The sequence below is a fragment of the Balaenoptera borealis genome, assembly GCF_965194805.1.
Source record: "Balaenoptera borealis genome assembly, chromosome: 4".
Lineage (NCBI taxonomy): Eukaryota > Metazoa > Chordata > Mammalia > Artiodactyla > Balaenopteridae > Balaenoptera > Balaenoptera borealis.
The window spans coordinates 49,040,312-49,056,393 of NC_138861.1; the positions used below are offsets into that span (position 1 = coordinate 49,040,312).

The 16,082-nt window shown below is 37.8% G+C and overlaps 1 protein-coding gene across 5 annotated transcripts in view; it reads left to right on the forward strand.

Moving 5' to 3' along the window:
* Positions 1-16,082, forward strand: part of MAPK10 (mitogen-activated protein kinase 10) — a 356,081-nt gene that overhangs the window by 98,871 nt on the left and 241,128 nt on the right. The gene's annotated exons all lie outside the window — the stretch shown is intronic.

A 16,082-nucleotide genomic window follows, 5' to 3' on the forward strand; every position in this document is an offset into this window, starting at 1 on the left:
CAAAAAGCATTAATTATAAGAGGAAAAATATGGAGGAAAAATAAGAGGATAAATTCTGCTTGCCCATAGACAATTGCCAGGAAAATGAAAAGGTAAGTAAGCCACATGCTGGGAGGAAATATTTGCAATACAAAATCTGACAAAGGACTTGTTCCCAGAATATATTTTTAAAAGTTCCTATGAATCAATAATAAGATGACAAACAGGTCAGTTGAAGAAGTTGGGCAAAGATTTGAACAGACACTTCACAAAAGAAGATATTGGCAGGGCCAAAAAAGCCCTTGAAAAGATGTCAACATTGTTAGTCATCAGGGAAATGCAAATTAAAATCATAATGAAGTACCATATTATGCCTGCTGGAATGTCTACCACTGAAAAGCTGACTACACCAATTGGTGGTATGTGGAGCCAATGGGAGGACAAAATGGGACAACCTCTTTGAAAAGCAGTTTGGCAGTTTCTTAAAAAGTTAACACATACCTACCTATTAACCAGTAATTCTGTTCCTGGATATTTATTTAACTAAGAGACATGGAAGCATTTTTCCACAAAAAGACTTATACTAGAATGTTCAAGGCAGCTTTATTCATAATTGCTCCAAACTAGATACAACTCAGGAATTTCAACAACAGCTGAATGAATCAACAAATTGTGTTATATTCATTCAGAAGAATATTATCCATTAATAAAAAAGAATCAACTATTGATGCATATCACAACATGCATGAATCTCAAAATCGTAATTCTGAGAAATATCAGTTAGGCACAAAAGATTATACACTACCTGTTTCTATTTTATGAAATGCATGAACACACAAAACTAATCTATGGTGATAGAATTCAAGATAGTGGTTGCTGATCAGGTGTAGGATCACTTGACATGAAGGAACTTTATGAGATGATAGAGATGTTCTATATTTTTATTGGGAAGTGGTTTCAGGGTGTAAATATGTATCAGAAATCATCAAATTATGCACTTAAGGTTTATGCATCTCACTATCTGTCAATTTTATCTCAATTAAGATTTTAATTCTTTTTTAAAAAATTTATTTATTTTTTATTTTTGGCTGTGTTGGGTCTTAGTTTCTGTGCGAGGGCTTTCTCTAGTTGCGGCAAGCGGGGGCCACTCTTCATCGCAGTGCGCAGGCCTCTCACTATCGCGGCCTCTCTTGTTGCAGAGCACAGGCTCCAGACGCGCAGGCTCATTAGTTGTGGCTCACGGGCCCAGCTGCTCCGCGGCATGTGGGATCTTCCCAGACCAGGGCTCGAACCCGTGTCCCCTGCATTGGCAGGCATATTCTCAACCACTGTGCCACCAGGGAAGCCCAAGATTTTAATTCTTAATTATTACAGTGTTTCCTAAATGGTACAGGAAAATGGGTCAAAGGAGTAAGTATGAATAACATCTTGGTCTTAAAGTCAAAGGTACATAAAAGGCATTTGATTTACCTTCTGTTGTTTTATCAGTATGAGTCAAGGAATTAAGCCTTTGGGACTTCTTAGGACCTAGCTTTTCCCCCTTAATTTCCTGTATTTTACAACTATCTGGATTCCAGAAATTTTTGATTAGCATTCCATATTCTTCTGCACACAACTTTCTAGTTACCTAAATTTTAATTGCAACTGCAAATTTTACAATGGCATGCTCCACATTTCACAATAGTGCTCTCTCATTTTTGTTCATCTCTCGCTTTCCTTCATTCTTTCTTGTTTTAGGCAAAAAGTAAATAAAAATTATCTCCTAAGAAATATACTAAAATGTTGAGTATCCAAAGTCAAAGTAATCTCTTCATTGTATGTGTCAGAGTACTGAGCAACTTTTGAACAGTAAGATCCCAAATTTCTAGTTGGAATTAGAACATATTAAAAGTTTGCATTCCATTTCTGAGCCTAAATGGATGGTATAATAAATTGGTCCATGTAATGTTTTTAAAATATTTTTATTTTCTCTAAAAAATTTAAGGTATTTTATCATAATATCTGCATTTTTCTTATTTAAATTTGTAAACTTTCTTTCATAATTTGATAACATAATATCTTTGTTAATACTTTTCATGATCTTTGAATTACAGTATGCAATTATTCAGAAAACAGCCTCAGGGTAACATATTTTACTTTAAAAATTTAAAATTTAGGCTAGCTCACTGTAGAAATATCTTTTAATTATAATTTTCTTATTAAATATTTGTCCTACTACTGTATGGGAACCTTGTTCTTACATGACCTTAAGGACACCAAATATTGGATTTTGTGTCATAGCATCTTGTATTAGAATGAGGCTTAATTGCTTTCTTATAATCTGTATTTTGTTATCTAGGATTTTATTATGAACCAGACTGAGGCTGGGTTTGGCTTAGCAGGTGGTAGTAAGGATTGTAGTATTTGAAGTGGAAGTGCTCTCTGAATAGGAATAGACACATGGAGGAAAAGGTATATGAATTAATAAATGGGCTGCATAGAGGCAAGAGAGTAGGAACAGAGATACAGGGCCTTGAGTGCTGAGACAAGATGTACAGACTCAATGTGCTCGTAGGCACTCAAGCACTTTCTGAATTGAATTATTAAGACCTAGGAAGTGAGAGGAAGAGCTTAAGGAGTGCGGTGAGGTAGTCATGGTGATAAAAAGGGAAGATTTTAGAAGACGGAATTTGAATTAACTGGAAGAAGAGATTTGAAGCATTGAGGCTAGCAAAGAGAATGTTGAATTTGTCAAAATGACAGGAACCAAAAGCATTAAGGAGTTCAGGCATACGTCATAATGACAAGGCGATGTACTCACTACACAGCCTAATAGCTCACTTTAATAGACTAGTGAGTTCAAATAATTTATGTAGTTTATATAGAGGAAGTGTGGAGAGAAATGCAGAGACTGTCACATTGCATTGCAAAAATTTGTTTACTTATCTTTTTATCTCATAGTATAGGTATTTTATTACTTTCATGTTCATATAGCCTCCATATTTGGAACAGAGAAAGGTGCATTTTAGCCACTTAATAAATGTTGGGAGACGTTATGAAGTCAGTAATTAAATCATCACTGTATGTATAATACCATGTACCACGCACCATTGTAGACACTGTAAACATAATGGAGAACAACACAGAAGTGGTCACGTCCCTCAAAGGGTTTACATTCTACTGGGGATAAGAGAGTAGAGGAGACAATTATATGTAATTCATTCACATACTGATAAGTTCTATGAAGCATTAAAAAATTGGGTAATGTATAGAAAATGGGAGGGATGGGTCAGTATTTCTGGCTAGAGATGGCAGGGAAGGCCTGTGGGAGGGTGTGATATTTTATTTAAGACCTGAACAGTGAGGTGGGAGCAGCCATAATGAAGACCTAAAGAAAGAGTATCTCAAGGAGAAGAAACATCAAAAGCAAAAAAACAAAGGTGAAGTTGAGCTTTGCATATTCAAGAGAGGGAAACAAAGACAGCATGACTGGGGTGTAGTGAGTAGTAGAGGATGGAGGGACATGAGACCCGAGAGGCAACCAAAGCATTAGTGCAGAGCCTGTGGGCTGTGCTAAGGACTTTAGATTTTATTCCAGCTGTAATCGGAAGCCAGAGAGGTGGGGAAGGGATGTGTGCTGACTTATGCTTCAGAACTAACACTTTGGCTGCTGTTTGGACATCAAGATTGGGGCAGAAACCTGTTGCAATAGTTCACGTGGAAGTTCCTAAAGGCTTAGGATGGAATTGTGTCAGTAAAGATGGTGAGCAAATGGCCTGATGTGGGATCAGTTTTGTAGTAGAGTGGGCATGACTTCCTGAAAAATTGTATGTGGGGTATGAGGGGAAGACAGGATCAAAGATGACAACATAAGCTTTTCACTTGAGCAACTGGGGGGGATAGTGGAGCTATTTAGAGAGGCCGCAAAAATTTGATGAAGGGAGTAGTGTGTGTGTGTGTGTGTGTGTGTGTGTGTGTGTGTGTGTGTGTGTGAATGGTTCTATTTTGGCTATGTTGTTGTTTCATTGAATTACTTTCAATAAATATTTTCTGAGCACGTGACATGTTTCATCCACTAGATGCTGGGAAAACAGCCAGAAATAAAACAGAGACTCACCTCCATAGAACTTACATTGTTAGATGTTGATAAATATGGATAAATATAAAACCAGAAGGGGGAGGAGAGTGCTGAAGGTGGAATTAGCCTTGCAGTTTTTTAGTGTGGTCATGGAAGGCCATTTTAATAAGGTGACATTTGACCAGCGGTTTTAAGAAAGTGAGGGCACCAGACATGAGGATATTCAGGGAAAAGAATTTCAGGCAGAGGGAACAGAAAATACAAAGGCCATGGAACAGATGTGTGTTTGGCTTATTAGAGAAACAGCAAGGAGGTCAGTGTGGAATGAACTGGGGATGGGAGAATAGTAGCAGCTATTGCCGGGAGCGGCAGGGTGCCCCATGATGCAGGGGATTGTGGACCATTGTAAGGAATTTGCCTTATAATCGGAGTGAGAAGCCAATTTGGAGCAGAGGAATGCATATTTTTTTAAAACACCTCTTTAGTTGTGTTGTATGTAGCGTCTGGGGAGGCAAGAACTGAGGTAGTTAGGAGGCTATTTTGATCATTTAGGCCTAAAATGTTGGTGTTTAGGATTAGGATGGTAGTAGTGAGGGTGATGAAAGATGACTGAATTATGGAAATCAGAGCAGACAGTATTTGCTGACAGACTGGATTTGGGATATTGAAGTCAAAGAGAAGAATAAATGATAGCTGCAAGGGTTTGGAAGGATGGAATTGATAGTTACTGAAATGGGGGAAGACCTCAAGATGGGTAGGTTTTTAAAAGAAAAACAAATATTTAGTTTTGGGCATTTTAATTTTGAAACATCTATTAGACATATAAGTGGTGATGTGAGGCCTGTGTGTACAAACACGCATACACACCCTCCCACACCCACGCACACACATACACTAGATTTCAGTGGAGAAATCCCAACTATAACGATGGATACAAATTTGGGAGTGGTCAGTATTAGATGATATTTAAAGAAGAGACAAAATGAGACACCCTAGGGAAGGAAAGGAGGAGAGGAAAGATCTGAGGACTGAGGTCTGGGCACTTCAACATTTGCAAGTCAGGAGATGAGGAGACTGAGGAGAGACCAGTTAGGCAGAGAACTAAGAAGCCAAGTGAAGAAATTCTTTCAAGAAGTAGAAATAGTCAACTGTGTCAAATGATGCTGATAGGTCAGGCATATTTGGGGTCTGACATTTGACCATTAGATTTGGCAACATAGAGTCATTAAAATTTGACAAGATCTGTTTCAGTGGGTGGTAAGGGCAAAAGCCTAACTGGTATGGGTTCAAGAGAAAAGAGATTTGAATTAAACAAATGTAGACTTTCAAGGAGTTTTTTTGTGAAAGCACACAGAGAAATGGAATGGTAGCTAGAAGGGGACATGAGCTCAACAGAAGCTATTGTTTTAGTCTATGTTTAAGTTGGGTAATAACACACATTTGTTTGCTGGTGAAAGGATTCAGCAGAGCATGAGAACTCGCTATAAGTAATTTGAGAAAATGAGAGCATATTAGAGCAAGTGTTGGAGCACAGAGGAGGGGTTGGCAGAGATCTGAGCAGCAACACTACTTGCAGTAGAGCAGAAGGAAAGGCAGAGAGAATGAGGAAGAATTTTTGATGGAAAGATAAGGTAGGTCTTGAATACATCTGTTTTCTTGAATTATGACATAAGCTTATCAGGTGAGAGTGGAGCAGAAGGGGTTTTGGAAGATTTCAGAAGAATAAGAAAAAGGAATGAAGGTCATCTGAGAGAATGGGAATTGAATTTTTCAGGGAAGAATCATGGATTATTTCTGGCAATACTGAGAAATGTGGACTCAAATTTGAAGTGAGACTAATCAACATGGTCAAGATTTTCTCCAAAAGTGCTCATTTGCTCAGGTTCTGGCAAGAATAATTAGATAGTTGTTTTTAACAAGGGACAGGTTTTCTCCATGCAGATACGATAAAGGAAGAGTCTTCCCAATCGCAGTAAACAGCAACTCCATCCTTCCCTAACCTTGGAGCCATTGTTGACTCTACTCTCTTTCTTTTCCACTTCAAATGCAATATGTCAGCATATCCTATCAGAGAGTGATTATAGTGCTGGACCATGGATGAGATGCTGAATAAAGAGAAGAGGGAACCAAGATTATTGGGGCGGGGGGTGTTGGAAGTGAAATGTGGTAAGAGTAATGGATTGGAGATCCTGAGTGAGGATGGTAAAGTACTGATATGGATTACTTAGATGAGTGGTTTGGATCCAAAGGCAGTATTTTGAAATTGAGATTTGGAAGTTCTACAATTAGTGATAATGGTTAATCCTTGAGAGCAGAACCATGTGAGATTGGTGGAGAAAAAGTCATTGGGGGGCTTCCCTGGTGGCGCAGTGGTTGAGAATCTGCCTGCCAATGCAAGGGACACAGGTTCGAGCCCTGGTCTGGGAGGATCCCACATGCCGCGGAGCAACTAGGCCCGTGAGCCACAATTACTGAGCCTGCGTGTCTGGAGCCTGTGCTCCACAACAAGAGAGGCCGCGATAATGAGAGGCTCGCGCACCGCAATGAAGAGTGGCCCCCACTTGCCGCAACTAGAGAAAGCCCTCGCACAGAAACGAAGACCCAACACAGCCATAAATAAATAAATAAATAAATAAACCCAAAGTTAAAAAAAAAAAAAAGTCATTGGAGCTAAGGTAGTCAAGGAACTGAGAGGCCAGAGTATTTGTTGGTGGATGTTGAAGTCACTGAGAATGATGATAAAACAGTGGAAGAAAGAAAGACAATGTGTTAAATGTTAAGGTCATTAATAAATATAAGAGAGCGACTGAGAGTTGGATTCATGATATCAAAAAGGAATGAATGGTAAAGTCTAATGAAACAAGTTTCAAATGTTTTAAGATTTTGAAAGATAAAGGGCAAAAATATTTGGAAAAAGCACTGGAGAGGAAGGAGCAAACTAACTTCAGTTAAAATCTTTGAGAAACAGGATGTGAATCAAACTATAGCTACCACTTGAGAGCACTGTAAGGGAAAGCCAGAAGTCAGTCATAGCGGGAAGGTGAAAAATCATGAGGACACAGGAGGGGAAGTTTGCTGATGAAAGACTAAATTCCAGAGGGCAAGGTGGAAGGGTGTAGGAGAGTGGGAACAGATTAGGGCATGTCCAGAGTAGTATGGGAATCAACCTTCCTGAGAGAATGGTACATTGGCAGGCTGGGACTTCCAGTGGTGACTGAGGGGGATGGGAAAGTAGAGGCATGATGAGATTAGTCCTGCAAGCCTCGAAGCAAGTGGTATTTGAAGGCCTCCAAGAGGCTGACCTCTTCCTTGAGGGAAAGAAGTAGCTCATAGGAGTACTCAGAGAATTAAAATCTTAGGACATCTTGAGACATTGGTAAGAAGGAAAAGGATAAGATGGGAGTAATTACATTTATGTGGCTTTTGATTCAGGTGCTTTGTTAGAATTTTTCCTTTGTCTACCAATCAAAAATCGAAGGAGGGCAATTTTATCTTTGCAGAAGCAAATTACAGCATTTGAGGGAAAAATCTATACTAAAATAGTAACTTCTATGTGCTTTTTCATTCAGGACAGTATTTATCTTGTAGCTATGAATCCATTTCTAACTGACTGCATCCATTTACATTTGAATTACACACCTGTTAATTTGTTTCATCTAATACTCAGCATAGAAGCCTGGGTTGGAGACTAAACTCGTCCAAACAACTTGGTTGCTCACATAAATCTGAACTCTGCTATAAAGAAAATACAGTACATAAGTACATACCCATACCACCAAAGATGGATTTGATCAGGGTTGAAATGAAAACTTTTATACTTTTGGGGGAACACACTACTCTTTACATTACTGTGTTTTTAATATTTTGTGTTATCTAGGTCTGATTGTATAGATGTAAACTTAGAAATCAATTAAAAACTCAAGAGGATTAAGTGAATTTCAGAGTTGCAAACAGAATGAAGCTTCTCAAAATCCTTATGATTCACCAAGATCTTATTAATACACACTAGTCAATCAGGAATCAAATAATAAGCCTCTTTTATTATTTTTTACATGATTTGAATGGATATTTATATGATGTGTGCCAGTTGCTACTCTAATTGATTTAGGATGGTAGAGAAAGTAGGAAAATGTCTATTAGGCTTAGAGGATGCTACTTAACCTCTGTTTCCCGATGTCTCTGATATCACCAGCCTGTGAGTACAAATGGGACCAAATTCAAATATTTGTCATTATTGCTGTTACTATTCTAACCATCCGTGTGTATGAACCCTTGAAATCTCACAGCAGTACTGTGAGGTAGGGACTATTGTGATGTCCATTTTACAGATGAGGAAACTAAAGCACCGATTGTTAAATAACTTGCCCAAGGCCATACAGCTATAAGTGCTAGGCCAGCATTTGAACCCAGGGACTGACTCCAGAGCTCAAGATCTTATTACAGTGCTATATTATTTCACACATCATGGCAGCTCTCAGCTCAGTACCTGCTGAAATTGGACCTCATCTTCCATTTACCAAACATCTCTCCTCTTTTCCTCAGGTATTTTGAACACCTAGCCAGTGTTAAAGGAAGTTCCAAAAACTTCCTCACATGTTCTCTTGAGCTAACCTGCTAACCCTTTTATAACATTTCTGTCAACTGTTCTTTTTTTTAATTTCCACCTTCCTTTTATCCATCTTTCTACTTATGAAGCAGCGGTGTTGTCAGATGTGAAAATGTTGAGTTAAAAGTGCTGTTCCTTGCTGCTCAGGAAACTGTCAGTCCTTAAGGTCAGAGCAAGCCTGGCATTCATGCTGAAGGGGCAATGAACCTTGCCCCAACTCTGAGTGGCACGCTGTCATCTTGACACTGAAACAGCACTGCTCGTGGACAGCAATAAAAAAAAACCTCTTGAAAATAGTTTCTGCAGTTTCTGCCTCTAATGCATCTCTCAATTTGTGTTCCAAATATCCTAAGGGATTGAATGAGAACTCAAGCATTCTCCTAATCTATTTACATCTATTCTTCTTCAGTGCCCATGCACCAGAAACAAAACAAAACAAAATGAAATAATAATACATACGTGTTCCTTTCTCTGTCACCAACCAAAGCCGATGCATTTTTCAAGTTGTATCAGTGGGTACTCAAGGGGGTGGCCCACGAGTTCCATAGCCTGGCAGGCTGCCTTTGGGCTTAGTAAGGGCTTTGAATTCACAGACTTCATAACAGCACTTTTTTTAGGTTGTTGGGCGAATGAATGCTTCTGAACAGGTTCAGAATTTCTATATAAATTCCGTGGCCATCAGAAACTAAAAGAAGGGGACATATTTTAGAAGAAAGGAGCATATTAAGGAATTCTATTCAACTCTTGAAGAGCTGGGTGCAGGGCCAGCCTCAGGCACAAATGTGAATTAGGTGATGTTTCTCTTTAGTGTTCCCAGCCTCTTTCTCTCAACCACTCAGTTACTTCCATGTTGTAACTCTTTATCAGAATCAGGAAAAATAAAAGCAAATATAGCTATCCATTTAAGTTTAAGTTTAATAACTTTTTGCATTTTAAATTTATTTCTAGTTATGAGCAAATAGACTTCTTTATTACCAAAGGAGTTTCAGACATCATTGAAGAGGATTAGAAAGAAGGGCAGAGGATTTAAAAAATCCTTCTGGCAGCCTTAAAATTACAATTCACAACCTACCAGCTAGTCTGACTTTAAGGCTGATTCAGTTAGTGGGGCTTTTTAAAGATTTTTCTAATGCGTACCAAGAAGCTAAACAGAAGTATCTTGTCTCTTCATGTTCTTGTATGGTGTGAAACTCATTTGGCGTGGAAAATTTTTTACTCTTTGAATGTTTGCATTTTGAAAGACCATATTCTTAATTTGCACTGGCAGCTATGTCAACTATCTTGGCAACTTTACAAAAAAAATAGCTTTAATGTTAAAGAAAAATAATACACTATGAAGGCTGTCATAATATGTTGCACTGACAGGGGAAAATGGATTAATATGGCATTTCTTGTTAACTTCAAACTTCAGAATTAAAACACATTTTATTTTAAGCAAGAAATAGAAGTCCTGAACACATAACTTTTCTGCTCTTTATGTCTGGAGCAACTAGAAACAATAGAATATTTATCTCTAAGCAATAATCATAATTAGTAATTATGATCATTTCATATTATGAGTTTATATGAGAGAAATAGGCAGTGAAAGATTTCTGCAGCTAAACAGAATTTTAAAAACTCTCTATATAGTTGAATGGACCTTTGGAAATGATCCCCTTGTTTGAATGTACTTTATAATAGTTCTTGGGTTATAATTATGTTGTCAATAATAATATAATCTACCACTTTTTTTCAGTGCATATTAAATTCCAACATCAATGTACATCATCTTCGGTGTTTATTAAAACCTTGTAGGACAGGTCTTGTTCTCTCTGATTTCCAGATAGTTTTGTTGACTTGCTCAGGCACCAGTGAAGTGCTACAATTAAAATTCAAACTCTCATTTATCTAAAGCCTTTGCTTTAGACCTAAAGCCTTTGCTCTTTCAACTATATCCAGCTATGTCTCCAAAGCAAAAATTATTCCCTATTTGTCATGCCAGTATATAAGTGGCAGTGGCTATAAGGGCATGAGCAGTTAGTTTGGATCAAGAAAAATATAGCAAGGTCTTGGAGGACTGGGTAAGTAAACATCAAAGCTCAGGAGTGATTGAAGCTAGATTAGACCAAGTTTGGAAAGATAGAAGCACTCAAGGTAGATCATGGCTGGTGGCTGAACCAGCTGGACACATTAGGAGCAGGAAAACTATTATAAGAGATCTGAAAAATAGCAGAAGCAACAGTGTTTTAGTAGGAGTCTTGCAAGACAGCACACTCACATTTGGTAATTTGAGGAGTATTTAACGAAGGGTCTAACTTAAACATGTGGACAGTGTATAGAGAAATAATAGGGGATAGTGTGATCTGAGGAAAATAACAACAGGAAGCTAAGCCTAAAGGGTTTAGGGAATAGTGGTTCCTGAAACCTGCAGATGTGACCTTTACAGTAGTAGCTTCATAGTAGTTGTGACCTTTACAAACACCCTATGATGGCTATGATGATGGCTTCCTTATGACGCACTCCATAAGGAGGGAGTAGGAGAAACAAATACCCCAACCTCCTGTTTTACCCTCCCTCAGTCTCTATGGTGCTCCTTAGTGGCTTGATAGGAAGCTACAGGGCAAGGCAGTGAATGAAGTGCATGTTAGCCTCTTGGACACAGAGCAGATTGGAGAAAGTTGGAGAGGAGATATAGAGGTGCAGGTAGAAGTTACCTAGCACAAGATGTCAGGCAGAGGATCAATAACTTGATTCAAAATCAGGGAGAGAGTAGAGCTGGGGCAACTGGAAAGCCAGGTTAGTATCAAATGGGACTTGAGAGCTGAGGCTCTAGTTTCTTTCATTCAATGCATTAGTGAGAATCATTAACTCATTCACTCATTCATTTATTTATTTATTAATTTACTCAATAAAACATTCTTCAGTTTCTATTTTATGCCAGGCATATGGTTATTGTATTAAGTGCCATATACAGTATGAGTCCAGTCATGAGGTGTGTTAAAAAGGGCAATCATAAACATCCTCCTGGTGTGTTTATTAATTATTTATGTATTGTTCTATTATCTATTATTACTCTAAACTCTGAAGGCAAGGCCAGGGTTTTTTTAGGTTCCGTTAGAGAATCAGATTCACAAGATGACCATAAGTCACACATGGCATCAAATTCACTTAGAAGGACATGGGACAGAACCCCAGCGGGCCAGCAGGGCAACATCAGGTATTGCTCTTGCATGAGACTAGCCCTCGCAGTAGTTCCTGAAGTCGGTACGGCAGTCCAAGAACTGTAGTCTTTGGCTTCCCAGGTGACGTCTGAGGTTTGAAAGAATGATTCTCAGATGGAGCAGGTATAAAAGTTCCCCTGGCTTAAAAGCCCTCTATTCCATAGGAGCCAATATCTCTTGTAATAACTCTCTAGGCAGGGCTTCTATGGTCTTTATAAAAGACATGGTCAGTTGCAAGAGTCTAAAACTATGGTATCCCTGTCAGGTATTTATCATTCATTTATAGTTTCTCTCACTCCAGATGCAATTAACCAAGCAAAGATTATTTTTACCATAAGCAATGCTGCCTAGTAACTTAGTTGGCATACCTCCTCTATCAGGTTGCTAAGGGAACAGATCTAGAAAGTGAATTGAATGTCAAATTCTAAGGGAGAAAGGGAAAAGATTTTGTTCAGTCTTTGCCCACACTTATTATGCTTCTAATTAGTATTTGCTGGGTCAAATAGAACCAGAGAAAGACATGAAAAGGGCATGAGACAAAGTTCCTAACTGAGCTAGGGTTTGAAACATCAGAAGACCAATTCCGTTCCTGTTACCAAAAAGAAAGCCCACATTCCATTTTGCACCAGCAAATGATTTTAAATAGTCAGTGAGCCAATAGGATCTTCCAAAGAGATGCTCCGTAATAAAGTGATGAATTGTTGTTTAAACTATTATTATATGAAGAACGGTGAGCTACAACTAGTTCTATATTCAGGCAACCCTTGGAATTAGCTGATATCTTAATATTTAGCTTGTAAAAAAAATATTAAAAAGATGATGTGTTTTTCTGTGTCATAAAAAATGTATTAGCATGCCTTTCATATATGTGTCACATGAGACATATCTCATTGCGTCTCCCGTGTCCTCCTAGATCATACTATACTCCTCTTACCATGTTATGTTATAATTTTTTGTGGAAAAAATTCTCCCCACTGGACAATAAACCCTGTGAGGACAATAACGTCATCTGTCTCATCATTGCATCTGCAGCATCTAATGCAGTGGCCTGCATGGTAAATACTCAATAAAGTTTCTTGAATGGATGAATAAATAAATGAAAGAATGTAACTACACTGCACACTATAGTGGATTCAAACTTTGGACAAAATTTTTCTTATGGGTAAGTGCCTTTGTTAAGTGGCATTAAAACGTGACTTCCCTAGAATTGTATTTTTAATAGCCAATCACATAGGTTTCCTTTTAAGGATGACAGATGGAAATTTACCTAATAATTGGTGAAGAATGCAGGTAAGTTTTGAGTTGTAGTACAGTTTTTCTACAGTGAACTACTTATTATAAAAGTATTTGCCAGGATGCCTAAGAGCTCGCCCCGGAATTTCAGTGGACTTTTAATGTTATCTTCAAGGTCCCTGAAGAGTAATTCTGAAGACTCAACAATGACATTCATTTATTTCTTTTTCTTCTCTGATTGCTGTAGCTAAAACTTCCAAAACTATGTTGAATAATAGTGGTGAGAGTGGGCAACCTTGTCTTGTTCCTGGTCTTAGTGGAAATGGTTTCAGTTTTTCACCATTGAGGACGATGTTGGCTGTGGGTTTGTCATATATGGCCTTTATTATGTTGAGGAAAGTTCCCTCTATGCCTACCTTCTGGAGGGTTTTTATCATAAATGGGTGTTGAATTCTGTTGAAAGCTTTCTCTGCATCGATTAAGATGATCATATGGTTTTTCTCCTTCAGTTTGTTAATAAGGTGTAACACATTGACTGATTTGCATATATTGAAGAATCCTTGCATTCCTGGAATAAACCCCACTTGATCATGGTGTATGATCCTTTTAATGTGCTGTTGGATTCTGTTTGCTAGTATTTTGTTGAGGACTTTTGCATCTATGTCCATCAGTAATATTGGTCTGTAGTTTTCTTGCTTTGTGACATCTTTGTCTGGTTTTGGTATCAGGGTGATGGTGGCCTCGTAGAATGAGTTTGGGAGTGTTCCTCCCTCTGCTATATTTTGGAAGAGTTTGAGAAGAATACGTGTTAGCTCTTCTCTAAATGTTTGATAGAATTCGCCTGTGAAGCCATCTGGTCCTGGGCTTTTGTTTGTTGGAAGATTTTTAATCACAGTTTCAATTTCAGTGCTTGTGATTGCTCTGTTCATATTTTCTATTTCTTCCTGGTTCAGTCTCGGCAGATTGTGCCTTTCTAAGAAACTGTCCATTTCTTCCAGGTTGTCCATTTTATTGGCATAGAGTTGCTTGTAGTAATCTCTCATGATCATTTGTATTTCTGCAGTGTCAGTTGTTAGTTCTCCTTTTTCCTTTCTAATTCTATTGATTTGAGCCTTCTCCCTTTTTTTCTTGATGAGTCTGGCTAACTGTTTATCAATTTTGTTTATCTTCTCAAAGAACCAGCTTTTAGTTTTATTGATCTTTGCTGTCGTTTCCTTCATTTCTTTTTCATTTATTTCTGATCTATCTTTATGATTTCTTCCCTTCTGCTAACTTTGGTGTTATTTTTTTCTTTCTCTAATTGCTTTAGGTGCAAGGTTAGGTTGTTTATTTGAAGTGTTTCCTGTTTCTTAAGGTAGGATTGTATTGCTATAAACTTCCCTCTTAGAACTGCGTTTGCTGCATCCCATAGGTTTTGGGTCGTCATGTCTCCATTGTCATTTGTTTCTAGGTATTTTTTGATTTCCTCTTTGATTTCTTCAGTGATCAATTGGTTATTAAGTAGTGTATTGTTTAGCTTCCATGTGTTTATAGTTTTTACAGATCTTTTCCTGTAATTGATATCTAGTCTCATAGCATTGTGGTTGGAAAAGATACTTGATATGATTTCAATTTTCTTAAATTTACCAAGGCTTGATTTGTGACCCAAGATATGATCTATCCTGGAGAATGTTCCATCAGCACTTGAGAAGAAAGTGTATTCTGTTGTTTTTGGATGGAATGTCCTATAAATATCAATTAAGTCCATCTTGTTTAATGTATCATTTAAAGCTTGTGTTTCCTTATTTATTTTCATTTTGGATGATCTGTCCGCTGGTGAAAGTGGGGTGTTAAAGTCCCCTACTATGATTGTGTTACTGTCTATTTCCCCTTTTATGGCTGTTAGTATTTGCCTTATTTATTGAGGTGCTCCTGTGTTGGGTGCATAAATATTTACAATTGTTGTATCTTCTTCTTGGATCGATCCCTTGATCATTATGTAGTGTCCTTCTTTGTCTCTTGTAATACTCTTTATTTTAATGTCTATTTTGTCTGATATGAGAATTGCTACTCCAGCTTTCTTTTGATTTCCATTTGCATGGAATATCTTTTTCCATCCCCTCACTTTCAGTCTGTATGTGTCCCTAAGTCTGAAGTGGGTTTCTTGTAGACAGCATATATATGGGTCTTGTTTTTGTATCCATTCAGCCAGTCTGTGTCTTTGGTGGGAGAATTTAATCCATTTACATTTAAGGTAATTATCAATATGTATGTTCCTATTCCCATTTTCTTAATTGTTTTGAGTTTGTTATTTTAGGTCTTTTCCTTCTCTTGTGTTTCCTGCCTAGAGAAGTTCCTTTAGCATTTGTTGTAAAGCTGGTTTGGTGGTTCTGAACTCTCTCAGCTTTTGCTTGTCTGTAAAGGTTTTAATTTCTCCATCAAATCTGAATGAAATCCTTGCTGGGTACAGTAATCTTGGTTGTAGGTTTTTCTCCTTCATCACTTTAAATATGTCCTGCCACTCCCTTCTGGCTTGCAGAGTTTCTGCTGAAAGATCAGCTGTTAACCTTATGTGGATTCCCTTGTGTGTTCTTTGTTGTTTTTCCCTTGCTGCTTTTAATATTTTTTCTTTGTATTTAAATTTTGATAGTTTGATTAATATGTGTCTTGGCATATTTCTCCTTGGATTTATCCTGTATGGGACTCTCTGTGCTTCCTGGACTTGTTTAACTATTTCCTTTCCCATATTAGGGAAGTTTTCAACTATAATCTCCTCAAATATTTTCAGTCCCTTTCTTTTTCTCTTCTTCTTCTTCTGGGACCCCTATAATTTGAATGTTGTTGCATTTAATGTTGTCCCAGAGGTCTCTGAGACTGTCCTCAGTTCTTTTCATTCTTTTTTCTTTATTCTGCTCTGCAGTAGTTATTTCCACTATTTTATCTTCCAGGTCACTTATCCGTTCTTCTGCCTCAGTTATTCTGCTATTGATCCCTTCTAGAGAATTTTTAATTTCATTTATTGTGTTGT